This window comes from Vitis riparia, chromosome 19 (genome assembly GCF_004353265.1).
Source record: "Vitis riparia cultivar Riparia Gloire de Montpellier isolate 1030 chromosome 19, EGFV_Vit.rip_1.0, whole genome shotgun sequence".
Classification (NCBI taxonomy): Eukaryota; Viridiplantae; Streptophyta; class Magnoliopsida; order Vitales; family Vitaceae; genus Vitis; species Vitis riparia.
The window spans coordinates 7,045,815-7,059,933 of record NC_048449.1 but is presented as its reverse complement, the minus strand read 5'-3'; positions in this window follow the sequence as shown (position 1 = coordinate 7,059,933).

Genomic DNA, 14,119 nt, shown 5'->3' with positions numbered 1-14,119 from the left:
TTTTGTCCAAGTCCCAAGCCACATTTAAATGAAAATAGAAAATTTAATAATTGAAATTACAATTGAGAGGTGTTTTAAGTAATTTGGTAATCAAACATCTTAACATTTTGTATATGGGGTTTTTTTTTTTTTTTTTTTCCTCTCGTCTTTTCAAAGGTGTTCAATCATTTCAAACACAAGCCATTCTCAATGGGTCACGTGCAAGGAACATGATTCACACAAAATAGGTTATTAGGTCAAAAGCCAACTTCAATTTTGGTGCATTGGTTGTTGGAAGATTTACAACACACAAAGGCCCATGCAAGAAATTTGTTTTGGATGGTCATCATTGTAGGATTCAATCGAATATGATTTTCAAAAAAATTATCATTAAACTTCATTGAAAATGTGAGATGAGTATATCAGACAAGATTGCGTAGAAGTGGTGGATACACTTCCTATTTTTTATTTTAATATAAAAGAATAATAATAACTTTCATATAAAATAAAATATAAAAAAAATAACATATTGATATCAATCAATATAACCAAATTAAACCTACTGATAACAAATTCACTTTAATTATACCAAATTAATTCTACTTAGATAACAAGTTTATTTTAATTATACTGATTGATATCATCATTTTAGTCAAATATTTTATTTTGTTTCTATTCAACCAAAAAAACGAATATCACATTTTATTGAAAATATATCATTTTTAAAATTTTTTTTTTTTTTAAAAAAAATATTATATTTAATGTTTTTTGCTAAAACAATTTTAGAGGACAAAAGATAAATAAATGCTTTTTAAATTAGAATTTGTACTTTTGTATGGAAATTATACATATTTTTAAATAAAAATAAGAAGTGTATTAACATTAAACCAATTTTTTCCAGGAAAAAAAATGTATATTTATGTTTTTTTTTTAAAAAAAAAATCATTTATAATATAATTGTATTTTTTTTTAAAAAAACTCATTTAATAGCTCACATTAGAAAAAAAATAAATAAAAAAATCATCTATGGTGGATTCTTTTTAATCATATAAAACCATGGTATTGCGAGTCAATCAAGCTTTTCTAATAGTCTTTGTAATCCTCTAACAAAAGCTTAGAAAGCAAGCAAAAGTTTTAGATTTAATGGTGATATTATTTTCATCAAATAAAATATAATAAAAATTTTCAAATTTTGTATGTGGAAGGAAGGGAGTAGATATTTCTTTCAATGAATCGATGAGACCCATGCAATATAAAAATGAAAAGTAAAAATAAAGACAAGTAGAAAAATACAAGGACATCTTTAATCAATCAAGAAAATAAGAATAGAAAATAAATTGGATCCCACCATGGGAAGAGTGGACGGTACACAACCCTTCTCTCACACAAACCCTAATTGAATTTCTACATGTTTGGCATCTACTAATTAAAATTAATTTTAGTGGGACAAGTTGGATTACCACAATAAATAGATAAATCATTCTAACCCTACTTTTTTTTTTTTAGGGCACATGCATTGAAGATGTGGAATAAGTGGGTGGGGCCAATGTGATTAGACCATGCCCAACTGGGCCAACTTGGCCAACTCCCTTCTCATCATTTTGAAAGGATGGGGTAGGGGCCCTACTCTCATAGAGCCATAGTTGTCCCTCATTCTTTGGAAGAGAGTGTGAGCCACAAGTATGAGTTTGGCAGAAAATTGCATGAGAAATCATGTGCTCACTCTGCCACTTTGACTATTAGTTCATAATCGTATCTGCCTTCACATGTTCACTTTTCTAATGCAATGATGAAGCTACTTCAAAGCCCTCTCCTATAATGGGGAAGATTGTGAATTGGGTATCTAAAATCTTGTTCATTTTGATTTGGTTAAATCTCATAGCATTAGTGTTGAATTAACACATTGTATTGTTAAGAAATGGAAATTGGAGGGGCAAAGCACATTTGGTAAAGTATGTTGTGTTAGAAATAAGATCTAAATGTCGATTATTAGGTTATGTTTGGTTCCTAAAAAGCACTCAGGAAAAAAAAAATACAAAGAAAAATGATTTTTCATATTTGGTTTCACTATAAATTTTTTTAAAGAAAATTAAATGTAATTAAAATTAGTTAAAAATTTATACATTTTATAATTATTTAATTTTTATATAATTAAGGAAATAAAGTGAAATAAGTTTGAAGAAATATATAAAAATAATTTATTAATTTTAAATCTATTTTTATTTTCTTTTATTTTTTCTTTTTTTTTCACTTTTCCTCTCTATTTTCTCTCTTACATTTTCTAAGAATCAAACATAGCTTTAAGGATAATAAATCGAATATATATTAATAAAGAAAAATGGTAGAGATTAGAAAAAGTTTGTTTGAGATATTTAGAAAAGCGAAGAACGTTGATACTCACTAACAATTCTGACAAAAGATTATAAAAATATTAATAAAATAATAAAATTATGTGATTTATATGATATATAATTAAAAATTAACATAATTATAATAACTATAAATTATTATTCAAACATAACATGTATGAGTCACAACACACGTTAGAAACATGAAATATAAGTGTCCAATTGAATAAATTCAATATAGATCTTGTTTTAGAAGGTTTTTATATTTCATTTTCTTTGAATTTGAAGCTAAAATCAAATCAAAATAACTGCATGAGTCACAAATGTATGTTTACAACATGGAATATAATTGTCCATTTGAATAAGTCCGATTTAGATCTTATTTTGGATGGTTTCCATATTTTATTTTCTTTGAATTTGAAGCTAAATCTAAATCAATACAAGATGTATGAGTCACAAATAAATACCATAATTGTCCATTTGAATAAGTCCAATCAAGATCTTGTTTTAGATGGTTTCTATATTTCATATTTTCCTTGAATTTGAGGTTGAAAAAAATCAAGTTTTTAAAGGTAGAAATTTTTTATGTATAAAGTAAAATATATATATATATATATATAATAAAAATAGTTTTTATATTTAATTATAAAAGAAGTAAAAGAATTTTTATGTTTGAGAAATATATTTTAAAATTGTTTTTATTAAAAATAAATATAAGTATGATATTTTTTTTGTTTCATTTAATTTGTGTAATCATGATTTAATGTAACAAAAAATTGATATAATAGAACTAAGGATTGCTATTCGTTTATAATTAGTACAAATGTTGATTTTTGTTTTTTTGGTTTCATTTAATATTTCATCTATTTTATACTTTAAATATATGTGTTGTATGCAAATAAAAGTTCTGATGATGTAGACCTACTATTAGTAAAAATTATCAAAATATTATATTGAATTTTTTACAATATCATATTTAACAAAAATACTATTATATACCATTAAAAAAATATGGTTATATTAATATAAAATATAAGTAAAATGAGGTCTCGAGTTGAGTTGGGATTAGTGAAATCTCAACCTAAGCCCAAATCAATCTTAGACTTAATTAAAATATCTCAACCCCAACCAAGCTCACATTTTTTTAGGTTGGGTTAAATTTGGGTTGAGCTCAACTCACCCATGTTGTAGCCCTACGTCTAATGCTATATAAATCAAAGAGGTTCATCAACATGAGTCACTAAGAACTCCAATTTGATGCTATATAAATCAAAGACGTTTATGCATATGGTTCATCAAGACTACGCTCTGGCATAAATAGCCCTTTTGATAAACCTTACATGCTACCATGTTATAAACTAATTTCACAAATTCATTTGTCATTATTTTTATTACCAATCTTTACATTGTACCAAGTCTCCCTAACGATCTAAGCTAGTGAAGACAAAATATATCTCAACGAAATATGAGTTTAGATAGCAAAATGTACAATAGTCCAATTAGATTCGACATGTAGAGATAATAGGGCCTATAAGCATTATTGATGTCCTATTTTGTAAAATCCAAGTGGGCTAATCAAAGCAAACCATGTTCTAATATACTTCATGTGAGCCCCACCATGATAGAACTTATTAGAGAATGCCATATATCTTGGTATGTAGCAGTACGTGCTCAAGACCACTCTCCACTATCATGAAATGTAGCACGTCTCCCCCTTGAACTTCAATACATGGGAAAATCTATATTTTCTTACACAACTCCTATGCCATAATGTTGTCATTTGGACTTACACTCCTATCTCCAAGTATATTTATGGGTTATTCGAATGTTCATGGCATATGAATGTCTGCTTATACTGAATGTCAAAAGGGTCACTCTTACTATACTTTTTGGTGAAGGTAACACTATGCACACCTAAGAGGGTTGATTTTTTCATCCCTATGTTAGGAAGGATGTATCCTTTGGAATACTTATAGCCAAATGATCTTATAAGTTGCCTCAAACGTATTACTCTTGATATAGTACCCTAATGCTAATATACGTTTACCTAGTTAGGAGCAAGGCTCAGGGCTCTAAAATGAACATGGTGTATCTTAATGATGAAATTGGTCTCTCCACCATCAAAAACTTTGAAACTAGTTTAGGGATCTTGGTTTGGTGGTTAAAGTTAGAGGTTCGCCAAAATAAGATTAAGATTTATCGAAATGAGATTAAGATGCATTCAACTCGTCTACAAAATAAAAGAGAAAGGGAACCATTGTGTTTTTGTGACATTTGTCATCTCCAAAAGCTTTTGATGCATTAATATCCAAGTTACTATTTTAGACCACTTTGAAAAGACTCTATTTCCCACAAAAAAAAAAAAAACTTCCCCACTCTCTTTAGTGTTCTCCTTAATTTCATTGTCACTCTCTCTACCCCATTCCCTGTATCTCTCACTCTACTCTACTCCCTTCTTAAAATATTGATATTTCATCATCTCACATGACCGACCTCCTTCATATTAGAGCCTTATATAAACAAGATTGGCATTTTCATGACCTTAGGTAACTTACAATTAAGTCTTTAAACAAGGTTGAAAACCTCAACAAACTACATATTTTGGCTTAGGTTGTAGATGTGTAGGCCAAGTTTTAAAACCTCCAATCAAGCATTCAAAGGTAAAATTTTGTATGTGTGTAAGCATTAGAGATAAAAATTGAACCTAGACTTGAACCTTAGTTTTATGATTCATACTGAAAGCATTTTGAAGAGGAGATTTCAATCCTTAAGAAGACTATTAGTCAATCTAGTTTAGTTGGTAGATAACCCTCTAGATTGTTCATGTTTTCAATAGAATATAATACTCAGTTTGTGACTGTTGGAAGTTTGGTCAACCAATCTACATTTTTAGAGTATTATGTCATGACTTGCTCAAATGACCCTCCCCTAGGCTTGTAGGTGAGTAGGAAGTTTCTGGAACCTTAGGATTATTTGCACTAATAAAGGAGTATGGAAGGTTCTAGAGTGACCTAGAAATGTGCACGTATCTTTACACAATGGTGGAAAACAAAGGAAGCCTATAGGATGTTTTAGAGACTTCTAGACATATCCTGTAAATACTTGTAAATAGTCCTTGTATAGGGTCTTTTAGAGAATTCTAGGATAGTAGAGAACCTTTATGGGTTTTAGAGAGTTCTATTGGTACCTATAAATAGGTGAAAGCTTCATTTGGATAAGGCACCGCTCATTTCACATCCTAACCAAGCAAATGAGCTTTCAAAAACCTTGTAAGCATCCTTTGTGTAATAAAGTTTCTTATTCTTTAATTGTTGCCTATAGTTCTCTTAGCTTCAAAGTCATGTGTCTAACTTAGCCTAGCTAGCTAAGTATGAGGGGAAGGCTTACTTAGTAACTTCTAGCAAAGTGAGTTGTCTAAGTGTCACACGTGAGCTTAAGAAAATCCTAAGTCCGTAAAAATTAGCTATTCCATTTTATGATCATAAAACCTTTTAAGTAAAGATTGAACACATTACGAACTATGAAACCAATGTGAAACCCATTATTTGTGTATAAATGCATTGAGTGTGTAGTGCACAAAAGATGAGCCTTTTAAGAGTTAAAGTAAAGGAAAATGAGATGTTAAAGTTTTTGGAGCCATGAGGAGCAAACGTTAAAGAAAGAGCTAATTGGAATCATTGCAGATGGAGATATAACCAAGACATCCTAAGCTAGGGCATTTGTACTATGCAATACTTCTTTTTATTTATTTATTTATTTATTTTATCAATGTTGAAATCAAGAGAAAACAACTTCAAGTTGTTCTCTAAAAACACTCCTTGTTTGAACAATTCTCAAAAACAAATTATAGAAATAATGGACAACTAAATGTTTTTTTTCTTAAAAATAAAAAACTATTCTTAAAAACAACTCTTAACAAAATTATTTTAAACAAAATTCTTCATTAATATTTGTTTGATAAAAACTTGTTAATATTGTGATGTTGTCTAGAATCAATTGAGATAACAATATAGGACGGTCATGATCTACAATAGTAGCCAACCTATACTAATTTAGAATTTAAAGTAATTGTGATCATGGGTGACCACTTAATGAATATAGAACAAAAAAAAAAAAAAATCCTTAAGTCGTCATTATAGGCTAAATGAGAAAATGTTGGAATCGAAAGTGGTCTTAATAACCACATTAAGTTCTCTTTTCTTAAAAGCCTTAATGCATCATTTTTCATGCATGTATTTTGATGATATTAAATTATCTTCATTTTGAGAAACACAACACTTATTGAGTTCATAGAAAAGTTCAAAGTACCTAATTAATGATTCACTAATTAGAACCATAAAGCACTTATACAAAGAAGAGGTTCTTGATCCCTCTCTCCCCACTCGCATTCATTCAAATACATTTTCCTTACCTATCACTAAATAATTCATAAAAGAAATAATAAGAGAATGAAGATTAAGGGTGTTACTCAAAGATTTTCAAACCATTTTGAAGTTAAACATTGTGCATCGAAGTATATATTTTCTTCTTATATTTTGTGTTATTTTAAAGTGTTATATCAAATGCTAAGAAAAAATTTCTATCATTTGTTGTACATAAGATGGTTAGTATGATACAAAAAAAAAATTATAAAGTTTTAATAACTATTTTTGTCATAAACAAAGATAGTGAAGCAATGTTATTTTCTTTTAACCTTCATTGAATAATTTCATAGACGACAAGGCTTCATAAGGGCCAAGAACTTTCGTAACCAATATGCTCTTTTGGAATCTTTGGATTTTAATTTTTAAGATGATTGATGATACAACATCTATCGATATAAAGAACTATTTATGAATTGTGTTGAGCATAAACAAGTTATTTTTTAAATAACTATTAAATTATAAGTATTATACAACAAACTATAATTATTTTGTTAATATCAATTGAGCATAAACTATCAATGAAATTGGAGTACTATTTATCCCCTCTAAAACTATAATAAGCACATTTGGTAGTTTCTTTTGGGATGCTTTTGTGCCCCCTTGATAACTTATTTATAATTATATATGGGTATTTCACATGTGTGATCACTTTTCTAATCACAAAATGTGGCTATGACCATGAAAGCCCACTTTTTTAAACCCCCCTCCTCCTTTTAAAAAAAAATGGAAGATAATTGGCAACTTGTACTCCCTAGAAATCAATGTAATTGATTTGTTCCCAATTGGTGTCTCAGCTGATTCATGTCCAGCTGGTGCTCTCTGATTGAGGGAGTAATCAACAAAATTTATAACCTATATCACCATGAACTAGGGTAGCAAAGACAAAGCTACTATAGCATAGTGGCTCTAGGATCGTTCATTGGGAAGGGTTTTCAACTCTCAACTGATACCAATTCAAAGTAAATTGGTGCTTTTTCATTTCAAGGTTAGCTTTAAAAGAAAACATAATCTTTTGACTGAAAATGTTGGTTTTAAGCTAACTAAAAAGAAAGTAATAGAAATTACTTATGAAGAAAAACATTCCTTGGAGGTTTAGGTTCACAGGAGAGGTTTCTTATGCAAAAACAGAGCTCCGATCATTTGGTTCATTTCCTCGCATTAAAGAGTTAACATATAGTCAATTCTCTAACCGGTATTGTACAAATGTAACCTTTAAATGGATTTCAGCTCTAATTCCCTCTCACTGATGCAACTTGCAATGGCTCGTGTCTCTCACCTAGCATTTGTCATTCAAGGTGATCTTTAACTTTGGACTTCCCTTCTCAATCTCGCAAGAAATAACTAATGGATGTCTCCTTGGAGTCCAAAAGCTTACCAAGTGTTGGCAATTCTAGAAAATCCTACCTCCAAGTCACTTCCCAAAAGCTCGCAAGAGATAAACAAGTGCATCTCCATGGACGGAGATCACGTGCCTTACCAAGTGTTGGCTCAAGTGACTTGAAGGTGTTTTAAGTTAACTAAAAACATAGAAATCATTAAAGAATCACATTTTCTTTTCATTCATGGTTGAAACCACAAAGCTATTAATTCATGCACTTAGAACCTTTCCCGGCTACCTTAACTCCAAGGAACTAAAAGTCTAGCCACTCATTCTCTGAGGAAACTTCCTCAGAGCTTGTTTGGCTAGAAAGAAAACTAACGAGAAAAAAAATATATCAAAGGAAAACAGAGCAAGTGCTCTGTACAATATATTTCTTCCTTTTGTCTATTGATTACATAATAGATCATATCATTGATTATAGATTTGTAAAGAAAATTACAAACTATATATATGAGGTTATTCACCTTTTTTACTTACTTAAAGACTAAGGAATCCTATGATAGGTGGATTACAAGGAGACTTTGGGAATTTAGACAACAAATATCTAAAGCAAAATATCCCAAAATATTTCAACATGTCGGTCTGAAATATCTCAAGAAGTCAGTCGGAAATATTAGGAAGCTTCAGGAGAACACCTTAGATGTGCATGTCTGACCGGGTAGGTGCTACCAGTGGATCCGGATATGTCTGACCGAAGAAGTTGAAACGTCCTCCTCTCCCATCCGGATGTGGAGATATCGAATGTAAAATGTCGGCGCACGGAATTCTTCCCTGGGTGGACTGAGCTATGCTGCACAAGGGGGACCGTCTGCGTGTAAGGTGTAGGGATTCCTCTTCCGGATGAAACGGAGTGCGCAGGGCTATCCAGATCAACTCCATCCGGATTTTCCAAAGAGGGACATGCGTCGCAATGCTATCCGGACTCCTTAAGAGAAAAGGCGACGCAATACTATCCGACGCAGCTCCATCCAAACGATAGCATATACTATCCGGATATGTTGTCCGAATGGAAAACATTGACTAAAATGAGTGAGCAAGCCTTACTACAGCCCACGTTCCGCCGCTCTCCAATGGTGTGTCCGGACGCCCTATCTGGACATCTTTTCCAAGGATTCCAAAGAACTCTCCTCAATCTCAGATTGCTTTGGTGATCAAAAAGCTATCAAAACACCAAAACTTAACACAATTTGATTAAAATTGATTGCAAGGGTCCTTAATATGTTAATTAGGTTAAAAGGTGATAACTACTACTCAAAAGTGTTTAAAAGAGTTTATTACTAGCTATCAAATAGCACTTTTTGAGTAGTAATCAATAATACATGTCATTCAAGTTAAAGGCATTTGGATTGATCAATTTACTTAGAAAAGTTTCAATATGTCAATTCATATATTGTTGTTGTTGATTTGACCTAACTATTTCTCATTAGCATCCATATCATCACTTAAATTTTGTTTCGATTCTCAAAAGTGGGTGGTATAGCCTAGTTTCTAATTTTATAAATTTCTCATTAAGAATAATAGATGATATAAAGAAATTCAATTACATAAGGAAACAACAATTTATGTAGAAAATCGCCTACAAAGTTTTTCAAAAATACTGTGGAAGTAAAAAAAAATGGGATCTAAAAATAGTAGAGGATAATCCACTATTAATATATATATATATATATATATATATATATATATATATATATATATATAAAGATTTACTTAATGGATGTTATCCTAAATCTTACTCTCTAATACGTATACTAGTCTTCATATCACCAATATAGCACCACACATGTACCTAATAGACACCTCAACACCTAAAGAGATATGGGTTTCATTCATAAACCTAAGAATATAAATCCTAAACCGAATGTTTGGTAAACCAACTTAATAACTTAATTTAAATCATTAAATAAATTAAGTATGTTTGGTAAAATGGCTTAATGATATGACTTAAAGTGAAAAACAACACTAAATAATAAGTAAAAACAATTAATTTATTTTTAAGTCAACATCTTCATTTTACTTTTTTACCAAAATTTGTCCTAGTTGTTTCCATGATCTTTTTCGTTATTCCACGACCTCCATTATTACTTGACCCCCTTTACCCTAATTTTAATTTATGAGGATAAATATGTTAATTTGATGATTTAGAATAAACTTGAAATTAATTTTATCAAACAACCTTAACACTTAAAGTAAAAATTAAGTAATAAATTTTAAATCAATAATTTAAGTATAACTACTAAAAGTCAACTTAAGTCATTAAGTAAGTATTAAGTTTTACCAAATACCCTAAGAGTGTTAGAACTTATAAATTGATTTAAATTTTCACCTATAGATTTTAAGTAATTGCATGACCCCTTTACCCTAATTTTAATTTATGAGGATAAATATGTCAATCTGATGATTTAGAATAAACTTAAAGTTAATTTTATCAAACAACCTTAACACTTAAAAGTAAGAATTAAGTAATAAGTTTTAAATCAATAATTTAAGTATAATTTAAGTAAAAGTCAACTTAAGTAATTAAATAATAAGTATCAAGTTTTATCAAATATCCTTAAAAGTGTTATAACTTATAAATTTATTTAAATTCACCTTATAGCTTTTAAGTAATCGCATGACAACTATTTTGTTGTGGGTTTATTTAAAACTCTTGAAATTTTGATTATTTAAATTGGTGATGACGTATCATTCTATTTTATCTTATAAATGTCACATATAGAGATAATTTTTACTAAGAAAATTTAAAAATTAAAAAAAAAAACTCCATAAATGGAAGATATGCTATTAAAATTTTGTTGTTTTTTTTATATTGTGAATGTTAGGTAAAAAAAAAAAAAAAAAAGTTTAATACACTTTACGACCTCAACCTATCTCATGTTTTGTACATTGCCCTTTTAGGTTTAAAATCAAATACATTGCACCCCAAACTTCTTAAATTGTAGCACTTTGCCTTTTTTGTTGGACAATGTTAATTTAAGTGAATGAAAATTTCATGTGTTGTACACGTGACTGACCAATGAAGGATAGATTTGTAAATTCTCAAACTCAAAAAGCCCAAAATAACTCTCTCTTCTTTAATCGTCATCTTCATTTTTGTCTACAACAAATTACAGCCCTAACCCTGTTTAGGGTGCAATTTTCAATATTTTCCCCCTTTTACATGTGGTTAGTAGTTTCAACATTTTATCTTTATATTCTTACTATCTCCTCCTCATTTTTACTCCAATCTTCAAACCCTAATCATACATTTTTTTTCTTAGGCATTATAAGCTTCCACCTTTGAATAAGGAGCTAATGGAGCTTGGAGTTTTGAATTTTGGGGGTCTGCAAATGGGCATTTTCTAGTGTGATTATTGGAATGACATTTTTGTTTTGTTTTTTTTTTTTTTTTTGGTTCATGGGTTGATTTTGAAGGGTACCCATTTGGATGATATTGTTTTTGTGTGTGAAATGTTTAGTAAAGTGTGGGATTTGGGTAGTTTGATTGTATATGTTGTTGTTCGGTTGTAGGGAAAGTGACGGAAAAGAAAAAAAAAAAATTGGAATTTTAGGTTGTTATGGGTTTTCTTTGATCTGGATTCTAAAAGGAAATTGAAACTCTACTCAACTATGTTGACTAATTATAGTGAGATCGGTGGATATTACAATTTCAGAACTTTGATTCGTTTTTTTTTTTTACATTTTCACAACAACCAAATAGGGTTAGGGTTGTAATGTATTACAAACTTAAACGAAAACAAAGACCGAGGGAGAAACAACTTTTTGGGTTTAGGAATTTACAAACGTGTGTAACAGATGACATTTTTATCTACTTAAACTAACACCGTCCAACGAAAAAGGTAGAATGTTGCAATGTAAGAATCTTAAGGTGCAACGTGTTCGATTTTAAACCTAAAGGGGTAATGTGCAAAGATAGGTTAAGGGATAAAGTGTATTAAATCCTTAAAAAAACGCGTATTATTTTTAATGATCGTGACTTGTTATGATTTCAAATCAATATCATGGTCCAACAATTGACCAGTGACTTGTCATCTTGTTCTTGGAGTCCCATTTTTATTGTTAAAATAAAGGGAAATGGGTGGTAATTGCCTATTGGTAGAGTGGGTAGGTGGGATTGGGGGAAGTGATAAAGACATGTAACAAAATACAAAAATGATTGTAAATTTAAATAACGATTTAGACCCCATTCAATGTGATACACACCATTAATTTGGATTGACCAATTTACTTCAATAAGTCATTTTATACATATTTTTGTCATGGATTGTACCTAATAATTTCACATCTTACCTAACTTTTTTTGGATTCTTAAGAATTAAAAATAAGTCTTTTTCACTAGACATTTTTCAAATCTCGTCATTTTGTATCCTAATCTCAATTTATATTTATACTTTAGCTTTATTTGTTTGCTAAATTTCACTATAAAAATTTAATATAGAAATTCGATAGGTACTAAGTGGATACCTTAGTATTTTCAAAGATAATATAGCATTTTTTTTAATTGGAAACATTAGAAAGATAAAATATAGTAAACTTTTATTTATTTTTAGTTTTTTATTGAGTTTAGAATTTTTTTTTTTATTTTTCCTTATTTTATCTTTCCATTCCTTTTTGTTCTTTTTCTTTGCCTTATGACCTAAATGGAACCTCAACCTATCTTTAGTTTTCAAAGTATATAAAAAGAAAAAAAAAAATGAAGAACAAGATATAAGAACTTAATAATTTTAATTTTTCTTAATTTTTTTTCTTGAAATATTTGGTTAAAAATGATGAATTTGTTTCTACCTTGAAAAAAAAATCCCCATTTTTAAAATTATAATTATAATATTTTAGATCTTTGCAACTTTTTAAAAATGTTTTGATGTGAAATGGGTATAAAAAATTTGATAAAAAAATATTTTTTTTTATCCAAAAAGAGCATTTTTTTTAAAATGAGATTTGGTTTCTCGATTTAGGAATTTATAATTTTAAATAAAAAAAATTAGAAGTTATTTTTTTTTCAGTTTTATTATTTTGTTTTCCTTCTAAAGTGGAAATTCTTACTACTACTAAGGAAAACCTTAGAAAAGAAAATTCACTATATTAAAAAATGATAGATGCAAGGGAGAAACATTTATCATTATAACCCTAAAAGTATGCATCATCATACACAAACACACACACATATATATATATATATATATAATGGGATCACTAGTGGGTGTAATATATTGAAATAGTATATGGAATGGGATACATTATATTATATTTATATTTAGTTATTGAAATGAATAATATATAGATATAAAAGATAACAAAAATGATGGATAATATAATCTACTACTTATTATATCCCATATTTAGTTGAACATAATTAGAATAAGTAACGGGATAATTTATTATATCTCATCACAAACTAATATAAACACGAAAATATAATAATATTTTTTCTCTTATTTTTGTCTCATGCTATAACAATCAACCAATAGAGATAGAGTTGTTGAAAGAAATAATACAAGACGATGGGTTATTATGAAAGATTTTATTTTATTATCTTAAATGCATAAAACTTTTATAAATTATTTTTTATCATATTTAATAAAATAATTTAAATTAAATTTAAGAAATTTCTATATATATTCATTATAAAAATAATAATTTGATGACTTGTTATCTCATTAAAATAATGTATAAAATGTCATAATAAATAGATATATGTATATTATCGAATATTATAATAACATAAGATTATTTTTATGCTTTTTTAATAATTAACTTAATTAATTAATGTTTGAAAATTAATTTTAATTTTAATAAATATTAATATTTTTTAATAAGTGGTAATGATTTTAGGATGTAAGCGAAGATGGGATGACAAAGTCATTGGAGTGCAAACGTTTTTAACATTTGCAATGATTAGGTTGTTGTAACCGCCACGTCTACAGTTATTTCAATTTGTTACTTGGGTGGCCGGCGGCCGGCGCCTCCGTCACTGCCAAATTCTTCCA